Source organism: Beta vulgaris, chromosome 6, assembly GCF_026745355.1.
Source record: "Beta vulgaris subsp. vulgaris cultivar EL10 chromosome 6, EL10.2, whole genome shotgun sequence".
Taxonomy (NCBI): Eukaryota; Viridiplantae; Streptophyta; class Magnoliopsida; order Caryophyllales; family Amaranthaceae; genus Beta; species Beta vulgaris.
In genome coordinates, this window is record NC_079207.1 from 50,366,992 (window position 1) to 50,386,667 (window position 19,676).

The following is a 19,676-nucleotide window of genomic DNA, read 5'->3' on the forward strand; positions in this document are numbered from 1 at the left end:
GCACAAAGCTTATAAAGAAGAGGATCATCCCAAAAGTACTTCTTGTCATCAAGGAGAAATTTCTTCCTCTGCTGGTAACTCAGTTCTAAGGAAGTTTGTCCACTCACACAGAAGTTGGCGAAGTTCGCATACCACGGGGTGATGGAAGTGACTGCCAAGAGCTTATCATGAGGAAAGGAGTCATCAATGGGGCCTTCTTCCATATCCTCGTACTGCAATCTGGAAAAGTGATCAGCCACTACATTTTCAGCTCCCTTTTTATCTCTGATCTCCAAGTCGAATTCTTGGAGCAGCAAAATTCACCAAATGAGTCTAGGCTTTGCTTCCTTTTTGGCTAGGAGGTACTTCAATTCAGCATGATTAGTATATACAATGACCTTAGACCCCAACTGATAGGTCCTGAACTTGTCTAGTGCATAAACCACACCTAGAAGCTCTTTCTTCGTGGTGGCATAGTTAACTTGAGCTTTATCTAGTGTCTTGCTAGCATAGTATATGACATGAAGGATGTTGTCTTTCCTCTGACCAAGGACAGCTGCCACAGCATAATCGCTAGCATCACAAATAATCTCAAATGGGAGGGTCCAATCTGGAGATCGAATGATAGGAACAGTAATCAGAGCTTGCTTGATCCTGTTGAAAGACACAAGACAATCATCAGTAAATAGGAACTGGGCATCCTTGAGGAGCAACTAATTAAGTGGCTTAGCAATTTTAGAGATGTCCGTGATAAAGGGGCGATAAAAGCCCGCATTACCAAGAAAGCCTCGAACTCCTTTGACATTCATAGGAGGGGTTAATTGCTCAATCACTTGAATTTTTGCTTAATCCACCTAGATGCCTCGTTCAGAGATAATACCAAGTGCCACTCTTTCAGTAACCATGAAGTGGCACTTTTCCCAGTTTAACACAAGGTGGACATCTTCACATATTTTCAAAACTTTAGCTAGATTTATTAAACATGCATCAAAATTAGTGCCATACACACTAAAGTCATTCATAAACACTTCCATAATGGACTCAATAAACTCAGAAAAGATAGCCATTATACATAGTTGGAAAGTAGCGGGGCATTACATAGTCCAAAGGGCATCCTTCGATAAGCAAAGGTACTATAAGGACATGTAAATGCGGTCTTCTCCTGGTCGTCTGGATGGATAGGGATTTGGAAGAAACTGGAATAGCCATCTAGATAACAAAAATGAGAGTGACAAGCTAGTCGTTCCAACATCTGATCAATGAAGGGGAGGGAAAAGTGGTCTTTCTTGGTGGTAACATTTAATTTCCTATAGTCAATGCACATACGCCACCCAGTGACTACTCTTGTAGCAATTAGTTCATTTTTCTCATTTTTAACTACAGTAGTACCTCCCTTTTTAGGAACCACTTGAACTGGACTCACCCACTTTGAATTGGAAATGGGATAGATGATACCAACATCAAGCAATTTCATAACCTCTTTCTTAATCACTTCCTTCATATTAGGGTTCAAACGACGTTGGTCTTGTATAGTAGGACGATGATCATCCTCGAGATGAATTTTATACATGCAAAAATGAGGGCTTATGCCTTTCAAGTCATTAATACGATATCCAATGACCTTTTTATGTTTTCTCAAAACAGACAAAAGTTGGGACATTTGACCATCATTCAGTAAAGCACTAACAATCACAGGACAAATTTTTAGATTCATCCAAAAAAGCATATCTTAAAGAAGGGGGAAGGGGTTTCAGTTCAGGTTTCTTTATCTCTACCGGTTGAGTAGCACATACTAATCGTTCCTCCTCGTGAGTGGTAATACCGTCAAGCTCTACATAGGTAAGAGCTGCTTCCCAATCATCCGCTTCAGTACTCAAAGGACTACCATCACCTGTGGAAGATGTAAAACAAAGCAAAGCCTCCAAAGGATCCCGCAGAAAGGAATGAGGCATGTCATCATTAACTAGCACATCAATGACATTTATTCTATAATAAGCTTCCTCTAGCATGGGACTTTTCAAAGCATTGGTCTAACTAAAAGTCACCTTATCATCTCCCACAGTCAAAGTCAATTTCCATTTTTAACATCTATGACACTTCCACGTATGAAGGAATGGTCTCCCTAAAATGATTGGGATTTGAGTATCCTCTTCCATGTCAAGCAAACAAAATCCACAGGAATAAAAATTTACCTACCCTCACAGGAACGTCCTCTAAGATACCTAGGGGTATTTAACAGAACGGTAGCCATTTGAAGAGTAATGTTGGTACATTTTAAATCTCCATGTCAAGTTTTTGCAAACAGTAGGGCATGACACTAACACTAGCACCTAAATCACATAAGGCTTTGTCAATAAAATGGTGCCAATATTAAAGGGATGGAGAAACTCCCCGGATCTTTCAATTTAGGAGGCGATTGATTTTGTAAAAGAGCACTACATTCTTCAGTAAAGGCAACATTTATGCATTAAAGGCTCTCTTCCTAGTCATAATTTCCATCAAAAATTTAGCATATGCAGGAACTTGAGTAATAAGTTCAATAAATGGGACAGTTACCTGAAGATTCTTTACTACCTCCTCAAACTTACCGAGTTGGTGATCAAGCTTATTTTCGATAGATTGGGGAATGGTACCTTTATCACATGAGTGGTGGATGAGACGTTTTCAGGTACTATCTGCTTCTCTATATTTGCATTGGTGGTCTCCTCAGGAGCTGTTGAAGTTTTAGTGACATCTGTAATTTTTTTTTCTGGCTTAACCGGACCATCCTTAAGCATTGTTGGACCATCATAATGTGTCCCACTCCTAAGAGTGATGGCATTGACAGTATCCCTTGGTTGCATTGGTTGTGAGGGTAATGACTCAGGTGGCCTACTAGCAGAAGAACTAGCCAACTGAGCTAGTTGAGTCTCCAACATCTTGTTATGCGTACCCAAATTTTCCAGTTGAGTTTTTGTGTCTTGAAAAGCATTGAACCCTTTCTGCATCTGGAACATCATGTTCTTCAACTCCATCATGGCTGGGTCGGTAAAAAGAGCAGGTTGTTGAGGTGCTTGATTTCTCTAGAAGCCGGGGGAGCTTGTTGTGGAGGTTGCTATTGTTGACCCTGTTGTTGAGGCACATATGGTTGTTGAGGCTGAGGGTTCAATACATTAATACTCCTATATGAAAGGTTTGGATGGTGCGTCAACCCGGGATTGTAGGTGTTAGAATATGGGTTGAACTGGTTCCTAGGTTGTGACTGAAAAGCATCAAATGCCTCACAGTTGCCCCCTACATTAGAGGATAGGAGCGCAAGACACTCTTGAGAGTTGTGCCCAGGTATCCCACAAGAATCACAAAGGTAAACATTATAGTTAGAAGCACTAGCCATTGCGTTAACGCTCATGTGGGAGGAGTCATCACCTAACTTCAAGGAATCAATCTTTTGAGTTAGAGCAGCTAGTTGCTCAGACAGTAAGGAAATGGCTTCAACATTATGTTTACCTCCCTTTTTCATAAAGGAACGAATAGTAGATGCTTGATTAGATGCTAGTTTCTCCAGAAGTTCATACCCTTCCACAATGGCTTTAACCTTGTGAGCAAGAAAGTGGTGCTAGTCATAGTGGACGAGCACTTTAAAGCAGGAATTAGGACTAGTTACTTAGTGGTCTTAAGTAGCTATCCTTCTTGTTTTTGTCGCATGTTTTGAACTACGGATTTTAGTTGTCTTTTGGTTGGGTTTTTCTCTACTTTGAGGTTTCTTTAAGCATCATATGTTGTTTTGAGACTTTGTAAGAATGAGGGTATGGGACCTCATTTCCCTTTTTATATATGATTTCGGAGGTTGAATAGTGTCTTTGAAGGATTATCCTTATTTATAGTTTCATATTCTACTTCTTAGAGTAGCATCTCCGTCTTAGTGGTATTTCCGCTGCCGCTAGTTGCACTATTTCTTTTACTTTAGTCTCTACTCTTCTTTGTACTGGACAGGATGTTACATCTTCTCTCATCTGAAGTGATAAATATGTCCTTATGTCCTTGGCACCAAATGATGTTCAAGCAATGCTCTCACACGCGATCTTCCATCAAGATGGGATTTTATTATGGGTTGTAAGTTGTATTTGAGGGATGAGCAAGAACAAGTTAGTTTGAAGTTAGTTAAATCTTTCTAACCAATATAGATTAATTAGTCTAGTTAATTTTGTTCCCCTTAGGCCCTGACTCATAGTTTGGTTTTTTAGTCAAAATTCATGTATAACGATGGTGATTAAACCATTTTATATTATATATTTTCTTGTATGGTTTATAGCTATAAAGGGCCAGCTAGTTTACATCAGTTGTAAACGGCCAGCCCCTGCTGTCAGGTGACAATTAGCTGTTTTTTTTTTTCAGTTTCAAATGGCAAGTAGCTAATCTGGTTCATCAAGGATATGTATCAGTTTGTTGGGCAACTTCTTTTTTAAAAATTAGATTTCAACTTCAACTGATCCGGTTTTCCTTCAAAATCAAATTAGTAAATAATTTACTAGATTCGGGTTTGGACTGGATAAGTAAGTGTTTTGGATCTGCTGCGAACCCACCCGATGTGGACCAAAACCGGATCAGCAACCCTAATTTTGACCCTATAGGATGGGCTTTTTTCTACTTGTGATTGTTCCTTGGATCTTTTTCTCAATAGGGTTTCCCATTTTCGTGACTTCTAGCTCTGATACCAATTGTTATTTCAATAGGAACACTACAAGAGGGAGGGGGGGGGGGAAATGTGATAAAGATTTTAAACAAGTTATAAAACTCTATTCTTGCAAGTGCACAATATTTAGTAGTAAGTGATAAATTTAGGGTATTGTATCCACAGGGAATAGTTGAGTAATATTAAATCTAATGTCTACTAATTTTATCCTAAATAGTGATATAATGATTTCTTTGTAAATTAATCAAACTAATCTGAAGTAAATAATACACTATATAAACTTGGCAATAAAAAGTGATCCGGGAAATAGACAATAGTGTGAAATCTAGGACAGTCGAATCCACCACTACTAATATGACTAACAGATAAATAGGAATGCGAATTAACAGGTTTATCAAGTACCCTAAACTACAAGTCGGAATACTCATAAAAATAGTATCACGATTAATTAGGTGACAAATCTTATCGAACCAAAGCATAAATTATTCAACTTTTTAACCATAAATCATCAAACACCATTGCATAACATCACACTTTGAAGTACAAGAACAAAGTGTGTAAATTTGATAACAATAAAACCAATAATCAATTCTACAAGAACAATTATCAACTTATATTGCAAATAATAATCAACCCAATAATAATCGCAATAGTTATGTAATCATAAACCAAATATCAATTCTCAAACATCATTAAAATGTCAATTCATACTAATTAGTTTCATCTAAGTCCTAGATAAATAAATCAGCTACTCATAATTGAAGAGAACATCACCCAATTATAAGAAATCATGGCCGAAAACTAAGACGAACAACCTTTGTTCCGTACTGTTACTGCTTTCATCTTTCGTCCTCTGCCGCCTAGTGTCTACTGTTATCCTCCTCTGTCTACTGCTCAATAGGTTTTTTATTTTTCTCCTCCAAAACCCCCGTCAAACTCCAACCAAACCTTCCCTTTTTTTTGCTGTTATGTGGGTCTTTCAGCCCAACCAAACACTATATGCACTTTTTTTTATTCTTTTCCATTTTATTCCTTCCCGGGCGTGAGTTTGCATTCAAGGAAAGCTAACTTTCCTTTTCTTCTTGCTGCATGGTTTAATCAAATGGGTTGAACCCACAAAATTGCGAAGGCTAAATTTCACTCCTTTGACTCCAAAATTATAATGTACCTATCAACATTAGATATATATATATTATTAGTAGTATAAAATATAACATAGGTCACACTAATAAATCATCATATAAACATAATTTTTATATAAAATATGAAAACAATTAAAACCCACAATTTATAAGTGATAATACTAATAAGGAGCTACTAAGAGGGAATAATAAGGTTATAATATATAATAATTTGCACTTATCAACTCTCCCACACTATAACTTTGCTAGTCCTCGAGTAAAGAAAATATCAAAGCAATATCCAATATTAGTCAAGACCAACTTGGGTCGTATCACTTCATCTCTCAGAGAAAATACCAAATTAATGTGAGTTTAACAATAGGCTAAAACGTTTTTGTTTTAAAAAATCTTGAAAGTTAGTCATAAAAATATTTTTTGTTAGGTTAGCAAGCTATAAATGTTATTGACTTTTATTCTCAAGCAACCTTTATAATTAATTAGTTTAATCTCATAAGTAATATAGGTGCTTATGTGAAAGTGTATTGACATTCGACCGCGAGGTACTTTAGTCGGACTTGATTATTATTTCAGTTGATTCCCACATAATTTTCCGTGCAAGAGGCACTTAGTACCCGTACATGGATCGTCTCTTTCATGACATTGCACTTGCCACCCAATAATCTCAATGGATTACTCGATACTTTGTTATTTGCTTTGCTTTTGAGGCTTTTATATGTTTTTTTTCACTATTTTTTTTAATGGTTCACATTCTCACAATTTTGATAATTTGGATTACTAATCCTTTTTTTTTGAACCATGATTCCCTCTATTTTTTTAACAAAGTAAAGTAATTCTCCAGTAACCAAGAGCAGTGAAAGATCACCAAGAAAAGTATAGGTACTAATTAGGTAAATTAAAATATAAAAGCCATTCCTCCATACCCCACATCTAAGCCAATGAAGAAAGTTTACTAGATTACAAATAAGCGTAAGCATTGTTAAGGTATAATTAATATGTTGCAAGAGTTAAAGCCTTCACATTCATAGCTTCAAAATATTTTTTTTTTTGTTATGTAATCAAACAGAATTTGAATAAAACGTTATTATATTATTAGAGCCTATTATCAATTAGCTGCTCATCTATGAGATGATAATGAATGGTGTATAATATACCCTCAAATAGACACATAAGAACATATATAAACTTAAATTTTATGTTTCGCTTAAAATTTTGTAAAAATTTGGGCAGCATCTCCCCGTAAAATGACCAAAAGGCAATTATATGCCATATACTTAAACCTGTAAATGACTCGAATAACACTTTCCAGCATAACAAATAAGCAACAAAATGCACTATACATCACCAAACAATCTAAATATGCCAACTGCATCCAGTCGCCCCCCCCACACTTAATGTTCGCAGTGTCCTCAATGCAAGAATAATAGAAGAAAAGAAGAGAAAGGAACAACACAACCTGATGGATGGTGGTTGGAAGTCTGGTGAATGTGGAAGCATCGTCAAATTGTGCAAACTTGTCCACGTGTGTGTGCTTACTCCAAGTCCATGATGGTGCGTGCATTCTTGGATTAGGCATAGCAAGGTCCTGCAAAACAGTACAATTTCTAGAATAACCAAGTGTTAGGAATTCAGAAACACAAATCTAATTACTAATAAATAAATAAATAAATAACTAATAAAAAGTAAATAATAGAAGTAGAATAGAATCCTGGTTTGCCTCCCAGTTAGCGGTAAGTTTGAGTCTTCTGCCAGACGTAACCTTATGCATCATTTAATGTAAGTAGGGTCTACCAGGTTAATAGACTCGATAAGACCTTCCTCAACATTGTGAGACACGACATGTTTCAATCACTGTCCATTTACCATAATAAGACATCCATCTCGTGGGTCGGAAATATGTATAGCACCTGAAGGAAAAACCTGCTCAACAACAAAAAACGAAATTTGCTAGGATAAAATTTAAGCTTAGAATTATAAAGCTAAACTTGTTGATTAGGTTCAAAAGTTTTTCTAGCAATAGGTTTATCATGAAAAGCTTTAGTTTTGGCCTTGTACATCTCAGCATTCTCGTAAGCATCATTACGTAATTCACTTAATTCATTCAATTGAAGACCACGGTCAGAACCAGCTTGTTTCATATCAAAATTAAACGCTTTAGTTACCCAAAAAGCCCTATGTTCTAACTCAACGGGAAGATGGCATGCTTTTCCAAAAACTAGTCTATACAGTGACATTCCTATTGGGGTCTTAAATGCAGTACGAGAAGCCCAAAGTGCGTCATTTAACCTCAAAGACCAATCTTTTCTATCAGGTTTAATTATTTTCTCCAAAATAGATTTTATCTCACGATTCGACACCTCTACTTGACCACTAGTTTGAGGGTGATAAGGAGTGGCTACGTTATGCGGGACATTATACTTTTTAAGCAACAACTCAAAAGAACGATGAAGAAAATGGCTGCCCCCATCACTAATGAGTGCTCTAGGTACCCCAAATCGACTATATATATATGATCTTTAAGAAATTCCATAACTACTTTGTGATCATTAGTCCTAGTAGCTTTGGCTTCAACCCATTTAGATACGTAGTCAATAACAACTAATATGTATAAAAAGCCAAAAGATGGTGGAAAAGGACCCAAATTCCCACTGGTAACCCTGTTAACCCCAAACCACTACCTAACCCACTAAATCCCCACCACCACCACTCTTCCACTAAAAACACTATACTCCCATCACTCTCTCCCTTCCGATGACTTTTTCGTTCTCCTTATGACTACCTCCCTCCCCGTGAATTATCCTGTCATCGCTCTTTCTATTTCGCAGCTGCCTCCCCATATCTTCACAATCACTCTGTTCTCTCCTCCTTCACGTTGATGATGTTGCTGCCTCCCCAGATCTTCATTGTCACTCTATTCTCACCCCCTTCACGTTGGGGCTGCTACGGTTGTTCCCTTGCTCTTGTTGTGACCGTGGCTTGTCGGTGTTGGTGTTATCCTTCTCTGTCTCTTGCTCGAGTCTTCCTTCCTCCTCTACTTGCTTCGCTCCATCCCTGATTATCTCTTCCTTTATCTTATTGATATGGGGGTTTCAAGTAGTTAAATGGTGTTTTTGGTGGCTGGAGTGGGATTAGGATTGATAGGTAGTTGTTTCAAGGCTATCTAGGTTGGGATTTTGATGAGTCTTTAGTTTCAGGGGGTAGGAAAATGGTGGTGGTGTGGTGTTCAGGGGGAGTGGGGTTCATGTGGAGGAGTGGGACAATGGTGGTTAGGTGGGATGTTAGTGGGCTGGGTGGTGGTTGGGGTTAATCTGGGTTAGGTAAACCAATAATACCAACGGTTGAATTAACGGTTTAATCAACATGTCACAATTGTATAATATTACTAAGTATATGGTTATTTTTTAAACTCAAAAGAAAAATGGTTTACCATTGCAAATGTTCCATAGTAGAGGGTTACCAGTGGGAATTTCCCTAAAATCTATACCCCACACGTCAAAAATCTCAACAATCAGAATAGGGGTGAGAGGCATCATGTTACGACGAGATATAGTACCTGTTTTCTGACATTTATCACATGCTAGACAAAATTTATGTGCATCTTTAAATAACGTGGTCCAAAAAAATCCACTTTGGAGTACTTTGGCAGCTCTTCTCTCACCTCCAAAGTGCCCCACAAAAATAAGAATGACAAAACGATAGAATATCATGATATTCAAATTCAGGTACACATCTTCTAATTACTTGGTCTAAACAATGCTAAACAAATAAGGATCTTCCCAATAATAATGTTTAACCTATGGAAAGAATCGGTCTTTCTCTTGTTTTAACCATTATAACGGTATCTGACCAGAAGCAAGATAATTAACAAAATGCACAAACCATGGAAGACGTGTATGTGAAATTGCAAACAATTGTTCATCAGGAAACTTATCATGTATAGCTAAATCATTAATATGTTCAAGAATAAGCCTAGAGAGATGATCAGCACCTGAATTTTCAGATCCCCTTTTATCTTTAATTTCAATATCAAATTCTTGCTTGTAAAAGGAGGATCCACCTAATTAGTCTAGGTTTTGACTCTTTCTTAGACAATAAGTATATTAAAGCTGCATGATCAGAATAAATTATGACTTTCGAGCATAAAAGATAGGAGCGAAACTTATCAAGTGCAAACACAATGGCTAGTAACTCTTTTTCAGTGGTTGAGTATTTTTTCAGAGCATCCGTAAGAGTTCGACTAGCATAGTAAATTACATGAGTTGCTTTATTTACCTTTTGACCAAGTACGACACCAAGAGCGTAGTCAGATGCATCACACATAATTTCAAAAGGCAAGGAAAAATTAGGGGGCTGCACTATAGGTGCTGACTCAAGCAACGATTTTATCCTTTCAAAAGACTCAACACATGAGTGATAAAAAATAAAGGTGATATCTTTAGCAAGAAGATTGGTGAGAGGCCTAACAAGCTTGCTAAAGTCTTTAATGAATCTGCTATAAAAACCTGCATGGCCTAGAAAGGATCTAACATGCTTAACAGAAGTAGGAATAGGAAGATTAGAGATGATATCAACTTAACCTTTATTTAATTTACTTCAATACCTTTCTGTGAAATCCTATGACCCAAAACAATACCTTCCTTAACCATAAAATGGCTCTTTTCCCAGCTCAAAAATAAGATTTACCTCTTCGCATCTCTTTAATACAGATGTGAAGTTATCTAAACACTCATCAAAAGAAGACTCGAAAACAAGGAAATCATCCATAAACACCTCTAAAAATTTGTCAACCATATCACAAAAGATCGACATTCATACATCTTTGGAAAGTACAAGGTGCATTACATAACCCAAAAGGTAACCTTCTAAATGCAAACGTACCTGCAAGACATGTAAAAGTAGTTTTTTCTTGATCTTCAGGATAAATAGTCAATTGATTATAACCCGAATCGCCATTAAGAAAGCAATAGTAACTTTAACCAGCTAATTTTTCTAAGATCTGATCAATAAAAGGTAATGGAAAGTGATCTTTCCTAGTCACAGAATTAAGCTTCCTATAATCAATACAAACTCGCCAACATGTGGTCTCCCTAGTAGGAACAATCTCTCCTGCATTATTTTTCACAACTGTAATACCAGACTTTTTAGAAATAACTTGCACAAGACTAACCCACTGACTATCAGAAATAGGGTATAGGATACAAGCATCTAAAAGTTTTACGACCTCTTTCATGACTACTTATTTCATGTGTGGGTTCAACCTTCATTGCATCTCTCTAGTAGGTTTAGCATTTTCTTCTAAAAAGATCCTATGCATACAAATAAAAGGACTAGTTCCTCTTAAATCTGCTGCATACCATCCTATAGCCCTTTTATGATCTGCTAAAACCTTAATTAGTTGATTCTTTCTTATTAGACAATTCAGATGAAATTATAACTAGTAAAGTCTCATTAGACCGTAGATATGCATACTTGAGTGTAGATGGAAGGGGTTTTAACTCATGTTTAGGTGGAGAAACTATAGATAATGGGGATGGAGACTCAGAGAGGGGTGGTAAAGGCTCATTTCTAGACACCCAAGAAGAAGTTCCAATATAGAAGTGTGATCAAGAATGGAGCTCAATACCTCAGAAATATATCCCAAGTTATAGATCCCAATGTTCTCATGTGCGATACTAGTTTCTAGAGCATCTTTAGATATGAGTGCAGGTAAAGTCTCCTCCACTAACTCATCAATTAAATCAACAAAGAAACATTCAGATTCATTTTCAAATGTAGGTTGAGAAGGAGCTCTAAAATTATTCAGTTTAATTCTCATATTTAAAACAGAGACCACCATCTCTCCAGAGCGACAATTTGTAGTAGCATCAGCGGTGGCTAAGAAAGGACGCCCAAGAATTAAAGGAATACTCTTAGCAGGGTTACCTGATTCCATATCTAATACCACAAAGTCTACAGGGAAGAAACCTTTGTCAATTTTAACTAAAACATCATCAATTCTACCTCTAGGAACTCTAACAGACCTATCTGGTAATTGTAGGGTACAATTAGAAGGTTGGAGCTCACCTAAGCCTAGTTTCTCATACACAGAATAAGGGATCAGATTAACACTTGAACCTAAATCTAATAGTGCTTTTTCAATTTTATGATCACCAATATGACAAGATATAGTGGGGACACCAGGATCTTTAAATTTAGGAGTGTGGTTAAACTGTAAAATAGATCTAACTTGTTTGCTTAGGACAACTTCTTTAGAACAATGCGCCTTGGATTTTCTTTTAAAAGTACAATTATCTTTAAGGAATTTAGAATAGGCAGGAATTTGTTTTATTACATCCAAGAGAGGAAGATTAATTTTAACTTGTTTGAAAGTCTCTAAGATATCTTCTTTTTGCTTGTTCTTACCATGAGGTGAAGGTGCATCTAAAGCTTGAGGATAACGAACTCTAGGTTCATAAGGAATAGAATCTGAAGATTTAGACATAGTAGGGGACAAGGAGTTATCATTTCCTTTTTCAGTCTCCCTTTCCTTAGTTTCCAACTCATTCGATTTATCATGCTTTTCCTTTTCCTCTACTAGGTTATCTACCTTTCTGCCATTTTTGAGGGTCATGACAGCCTTAAAATGTTCATAATTATAGTTCTTTGGATTTTCAATTGAAAAACTAGGTAGCTTGCATCGTCTCTTTTACTCATTGTATTAGCTAGTTGACCTATTTACGTTTCAAGCTTAGCTATAAACTGAGTATGAAAATCAACTATATGCATCTTATTTTCCAAAGCTTGAATAGAAGAAGTAATAGTACCTAAAGTAGACGTTACATTCCCCAATGAAGACATGATTTTTTGATATTCAGAATTTGGAGCAGGTTGTGCAGTAGGTTGTGCAATAGCTACAGTAGGTGTAACAAAAAACCTTTGAGCTTGAAAACCAGGAGGAATGTTACTCATACCAGGTTGACCTACTTGACTAGCTCCCTGCCCTTGTTGTACCTCACTAGAATTTTGATTGCATGAGAAGTTTAAATTATTTCTCCAACCTGGATTGTACGTATTTGAATATGGATTATTGTCCGGAGGGTATCCTTGTGTTGCATTCACCTGTTCATGTGATACATCAGAGTATATAGTAGGAAAATTATGAGACAAATGATTAGGATTTGCACATATTAAACATACATCATGAGAAGTAGTGGGGTTCATATTCATGTTGTTAATAGCCATTAATTGATCCAACTTTTTAGTGATAACCTCTACTTTGCTTGAATACCACCTTTACTTCCCAATGATCTAGAAATTCCCATACATGAAGAATTAGCATGTTATAAAGAATTATCACCCAAATGATTAAATAATTCCCATGCTTCATTAGGAGTTTTAATTAAAAAGGTACCACCACAAGAAGCATCTATCATTTGTTGATTACGCTCATCTAGACCAAAATAAAAACTTTGCACTTGTTGCCATTTAGGAACTTCATGGTGTTGACAACTACGTAAAAGATCCCTAAATCTCTCCCAACATTCATGGAATTTCTCACTAGGTAATTGAGAAAAGGCTGTAATTTCGCGTCTTATCTTAGTTAATTTACCAATTGGGAAATATTTCTTTAGAAATTGAGTAACAAGATTTTGCCAATTAGTAATGTTTTCTTTTGTAGTCCACCAATGTTTCGCTTTATCTTTTAGGGAGAAAGGAAAAAGTAAGAAATAAATCTCTTCGTTTGGCACATCAGGTTGATAAAAAGTTGAACATGCCTCTAGAAACTCATCAATATGCTTATATGGATTTTCAGATTGAAGACCATAAAAAGAAGGTAGCAATTGAATAGTTTGAGGTTTAATTTCAAATCTCCTAGTTATAGTGGGAATTAGACTACCTACAGGAGAAGTGTACGTACCAAGAGTGAAATACTCACTTAGTTGTCTAGGTTCTTGGTCACCCATTGAATTACAATCAGTCTCAGTATCAGAAATAGAGTTATTCACTTGATGTAAAGCCCTTAGTTCTCTAAGTGTGCGTTGAATTTCAGGATTATAAGGATTTAAATCAAAAGATAATGACCTACGACCTAATATTAACTAAAAACATAAAAACAAGCACAAAATAGAAGTATAAAGTGGAAAGAAAGCACCTGATCTTTGAGATATTAATTCAACAACTTCTCTCCAACCTTCAATACTTGTAAAATGCGAAAATATCTATGAAACTAATAAAGAAATGCAAATAAGAAAAACATAAAATTAATAGTATAATAAGAAATAAACTAGAAGACACTAAATTAATTAACCAAACACCGCTCCCCGGCAACAGCCCCAAAAACTTGATAGCGATTTTAAACAAGTTATAAAACCCTATTCTTGCAAGTGCACAAGATTTAGTAGTAAGTGATAAATAATAGGGTATCGTATCCACAGGGAACAGTTGAGTAATATCAAATCTAATGTCTGCTAATTTTATCCTAAATAGTGATATAATGATTTGTTTGTAAATTAATCAAACTAATCTGAAATAAATAATAAACTATATAAACTTGGCAATAAAAAGTGAATAAAAAAATAGACAATAATGTGAAATCTCGGACAATCGAATCCACCACTACTAATATGACTAACAGACAAATAGGAATGAAAATTAACAGGTTTATCAAGTACCCTAAACTACAAGTCGGAATACTCATAAAAATAGTATTACGATTAATTAGGTGACATAACTTATCTAACCAAAGCATAAATTATTCAACTTTTTAACCATAAAAAGTCAAACACCGTTGCATAACATCACACTTTGAACTACAAGAACAAAGTGTGTAAATTTGATAACAATAAAACCAATAATCAATTCTCCAAGAACAATTATCAACTTATATTTCAAACAATAATCAACCCAATAATAATCTCAATAGTTATGCAATCATAAACCAAATATGAATTCTCAAACACCAATAAACTGTCAACTCATACTAATTGGGTTTCATCTAAGTCCTAGATAAATAAATTAGCTACTCATAATTGAAGAGAACATCACCCAATTATAAGAAATCATGGCCAAAATTAAGACGAAAAACCTATGTTCCGTACTGTTGCTACCTTCGTCTTTCGTCCTCTGCCGCCTAGTGTCTACTTCTTTTCTCCTCTGTCTGCTACTCAATTGGTTTTTAGTTTTCTCCTCCAAAACCCCCATCAAACTCCACCCAAAACCCTCCCTTTTTTTTGATGTTATGTGGGTCTTTCAGCCCAACCAAACACTATAGGGCCTTTTTTTATTCTTTTCCTTTTTATTCCTTGCCGGGCATGAGTTTGCATTCAAGGAAAGCTAACTTTCCTTTTCTTCTTGCTGCATGGTTTAATCAAATGGGTTGAACCCATAAAATTGCGAAGGATAATTTTTACTCCTTTGACTCCAAAATTATAATGTACCTATCAACATTAGATATAAATATATTATTAGTAGTATAAAATATAACATAGGTCACACTAATAAATCATCATATAAATATAATTTCTAAATAAAATATGAAAATAATTAAGACCCATAATTTATATGTTATAATACTAATAAGGCGCTACTAATGATCGAAAGGAGTGGAGAGTGGATGTAATAGAGAGCCATTTTGATGAAAGAGACCAACGTTGTATCTTAGCTATTCCGTTAAGTTCAAGGTGTTTATAGGATGAATGAGCCTACTCTATAGATGGGATCTACTCGGTGAAAACGACTTTTATGCTTAGAAAAGGTGGGAATTTGGATGACTTTCATAAGGCATGAGGTATTTTATGGAACTTAGAGGTGTCCCCAAAAGTGCGACACTTTCTTTGGAGAGTTTGTACCAACTCGCTGCCGGTAAAGGATGTGCTTAGGGCCCGTCACCTCGTCGATAATGACGAGTGTCCTTGGTGTCCGCATGGTGTGGAAACAGTTCATCATTCCTTGTTTATGTGTGCTCGTTGGCATTCAGTGTGGGGGGAGCTGGGCTGCCAGCCAATGATTAATGGAGTGGAAGGAGAGACGATATGCGAGATGTTTGTGCGATGGAGTGAGCTAGATTTTATGATGGTGCAAAGCGGTTGCTACTTTGCGTGGAACGTGTGGGTTGAACGAAACAAGATGGTGTTTAAAAACCAATGCCAACCGGTGGCCGTCATAGTTCAACGAGTTGGCAGACAATGCGAGGAATACAACACCTATACTACTCGCATTTATGGAGGCCCGAAAATGGCTGGCTGTGTGAGCTCTTCTAGGTGATGTGCGCCTCCCAGTGGCACGATCAAGATCAACACGGATGCCTACCTTGGGGAAGATGGATGGATTGGGTTGGGGATTGTAGCTCGCGATTTCAGGGGAAAGGTGTGTTTCTCGGCTGTGCGTCCTACAAGGGCCTGCTGGCCGGCTGCTGTGGCGGAGTGCAAAGCGATTTATCTGGCTGTTCGTATGGCTAAGGCACATGGACTAGTTGATGTTCTTATTGAGACAGACTCCCAGGTGGTGACCAAAAGGCTGACAAGTGAGACTCTCTACTTTTCGGACATGGATAATATACTAGGAGATGTCCTTTCTTTGTGTAATGTGTTTGATTCGGTTAAATTTGTTCATGTCAAGAGAGATGGGAATGCTATTGCCCATAATCTTGCTAGAGTAGTGCCCTTTGTTGTTGAACAATGTTGGGAGAACCGTTGTCCTTAGATTAATGCATTACTTTCTTTTCCCCTTAAAAAAAAAATAAGGAGCCTCTAAGAGAGAATAACAAGGTTATAATATATGATAATTTTCACTTATCAAGGTGAATTGTATGCGTTGAAATAAAAGTAACTGTTTATGGAATTTAACCTTAAAAAAAGAAACAAGTTAAAGGAACACAAGGGATGTTAATAAGGAAAAACTTCTTGAGCCCAACTAGATGAAACAACCTCGACCACTAGGGATTTTAACCTAATTCTACTCACGGGTCACACCTTGAGATCCTAAACTCATGTTCCTGAACAACTGTTCATAGACAATTGTTCCTTTAACAGTTGTTACTCTCAAATCCACTTGAAGTTTTCTCACATTAACTTGCTTCACTCTAAACTTTCTCTCTTATAGGACTTCACTCAAAGTCTCATTACCACAAAACCATAATACGATGATCAATTAACTTACTTCAATTAGAGAAAGAAGGCAAAGAACAAATGACTTTTAAGAGAGAATGAAGGCACTGACACTTTACTTAGTTAAACTTACTAAATCACTTGGTCAGACACAAAGTGAAACTTAATTTGTAACAGCCCGCTCTTCCGAGCTGCTAGCGAAACACACTTAAGATCCATAAACAACAACTAACTCTTAATTAATAAAATCGCAGCGGAAAAATATCCTCAAATACACCAATACTTGACTAAAATTCCCAAATATTATGTACAACGCAATCTAAATAACTATTCTCAAACCGACTATCTAAAATACAAGCTTAATCCTTAAGCCACTATGACACCTTAATCTTGATCCACTTCGAATTCCGAGCTCTGTATATCAAACCTGCAAATTAAGGGGAGAAATACAAAACAAACAAAATTCCAAAATGAGTGGAAAACTCGTAACCTTTACTTCAGCCCGTTATAAACATTTTATTTCTCAAATCATTTTCATCTCATTACAACGCTGGCATAGCTCACTCTCTTAAACAAAGCAGTGGCAAGGACAGGCATTGGACAAAGGACAAACGCTGCCTCCAAGGTTCGTTATGGAGCCCAGCAATACTACCCTCAAGGTTCACAGTCCATGGAGCGTAGCCGACCGTATCAGGTCAAAAAGTAACCATCCTCTACCCATACCTTGCCCACTTTCTATTTTCAGTTCATAAACTAAGCCAGCAAAACAGTTGCGTATTCATAATCAATCAATGACACTCATCATCACATTCATATCTATGGCCATAGTACGAACTTATATATGAAAATAAAACACTCCACACACATGGGCATTAGTAAATGATTTTACTGAACATAAAAGTTACCTGAATCGCAATCCAATTCCTTAATCTCCGAATAATACTCCACTCCATGATCATCCTCCGAGAATCACCTCACAATTATAATGATATTCAATAACCAAACTTAAACTAATCTAAAATAGAAATCATAATCACAACTAATTCCCAATTCGGAAATTATCGACCTTTAACATCCCATTTGCATAATCCTTAATCCATAATTATAACTAGCAACAACGCACTAACAACCACTACAACAGACAACAACCACCCAAAATGGCACAACAACACCAATACAACAACGCATCACCACCAATAACAATTATAATAACAGCACCACCTACACCTCCACCACCAAACCTGAACAAAACCAATAACTACTACTCCAAGAATTTAATATACCAACAATAACGACAGCACACAACAAGAAACAGAGAAGAGGGAGGAAACAAGCGGCAACAGCAACAACAACTACACAACACCGACACCACGCATCAACACAACAACAATAAATATCAACTTAGGCTAAATAAGACTGGAAATCAGAGTTTCTAGAGGAAAAGAAAGAGGTTGATATACCTCTGCTCACAAGAGCAGCGACGCCAAGAACATAGAGGGGGAATTTCGAAGCTCCAGTGCACATCAGCGAAGCTCCGGCGAGGCTGCAAGGCACGGCAGCAGCGGTGCGCAACACCACTGGCCACGAACAACACCACCAAATAAACAACAACAATAACCACAATAACGGCGACGGCAAACAGAGGCCAGAGAGGAAGAACACGAGCACTACACAAAGCTGCAACGAGTTGAAACGGCAGAGACAACGACGCAGTGGAGAGGAAATCCGACGAGGGCTAAGTGAACCGGCGAGGTAGGACAGCAGCAGCGCGACGACAACGGCACAAGTTTGGCGGTCGGTCGTCGGTGGGGTATCGGGGAGGATCCGCGAGAGAAAGCGAGAGACTTGGGGTTTGGGTTTTGAGACTTGAAGACACGGGAAAGAGAGAAAATGAAATTGGGGTTTTGGTTTTATCCTCATGACCGACAAAACAAATAGGAAAAGAGCTTTGTTTTGTTACTTTGAAAACTAACTGACAAAGGTAATTTGGGTTTGGGTTTCCATTTTAGGCAAAATACGACTCAACTAGTTGCACAAAATTCAAAATATAAAATAATATTAATAATAATAACCTTATAAAATTAAACATATAAGTATATTACAAAGACGACAATATAATTCAACTCCAACTCAAATAAGAATTTCCGAAACATAATTAACTTAATGAATATAATTCGCATTTAAATAAACATTCTTAAAAACAGGGCTATTACATACTACCACCCTTATTTAAAGTTTCGTCCTCGAAACTTGAAAATAATGATTTAAATAAAACCAAAATCTCAAACTCATAAGATATCAGGTATCAAACCTCAATTCTACCATCAACTTCTGTATCTCCACTTCAACTCAATATCAGAATCAAGGAGCAAAGAAAACAAATGGGGCAAAATTTCAGTATAGGATTCCAGACTTCTTATTCATAGAAATTTCGTTTGAAATTTGTTTACGTAATCAAATCATATATTTTTTTCTCAAAACACATAACAGCATTAACAACAGAAGACACTATACGTTTACATAAACGAAATCATATAGCACACGCAAAAGCGCAACACTTATACACTCAAGCTTCAACATTCCTAATTTCCGATCATGAATTCTTAACCACTAATAATCCCAAATCAATTTCGAACTATCCCAAAGACCTTTTACCCTCGCTAGGTAGCCAACTAGGCATACGGTTGCAAGGTTGCTCTGATACCATCTTGTAACAGCCCGCTCTTCCGAGCTGCTAGCAAAACACACTTAAGATCCATAAACAACAACTAACTCTTAATTAATCAAATCGGAGCGGAAAAA

General features: G+C 36.7%; 1 long non-coding RNA gene and 1 pseudogene across 2 annotated transcripts; both read right to left on the reverse strand.

Moving 5' to 3' along the window:
- Nucleotides 1-299: 299 nt before the first annotated feature.
- LOC104897064 (uncharacterized) lies at nt 300-13,011 on the reverse strand (annotated as a pseudogene).
- Nucleotides 13,012-17,088: 4,077 nt separating this feature from the next.
- On the reverse strand, nt 17,089-18,760 carry LOC125499010 (uncharacterized). Of its 2 annotated transcripts, XR_007275667.2 has the most exons (3): nt 18,335-18,760; nt 17,780-18,226; nt 17,089-17,301 (listed from the first exon to the last, which is right to left on the reverse strand). It is a non-coding gene; the product is annotated as an uncharacterized LOC125499010 (long non-coding RNA). The 2 variants fall into 2 exon arrangements; XR_007275666.2 differs by lacking the exon at nt 18,335-18,760 and having other exon boundaries at nt 17,780-18,304.
- Between the last annotated feature and the right edge of the window lie 916 nt (nt 18,761-19,676).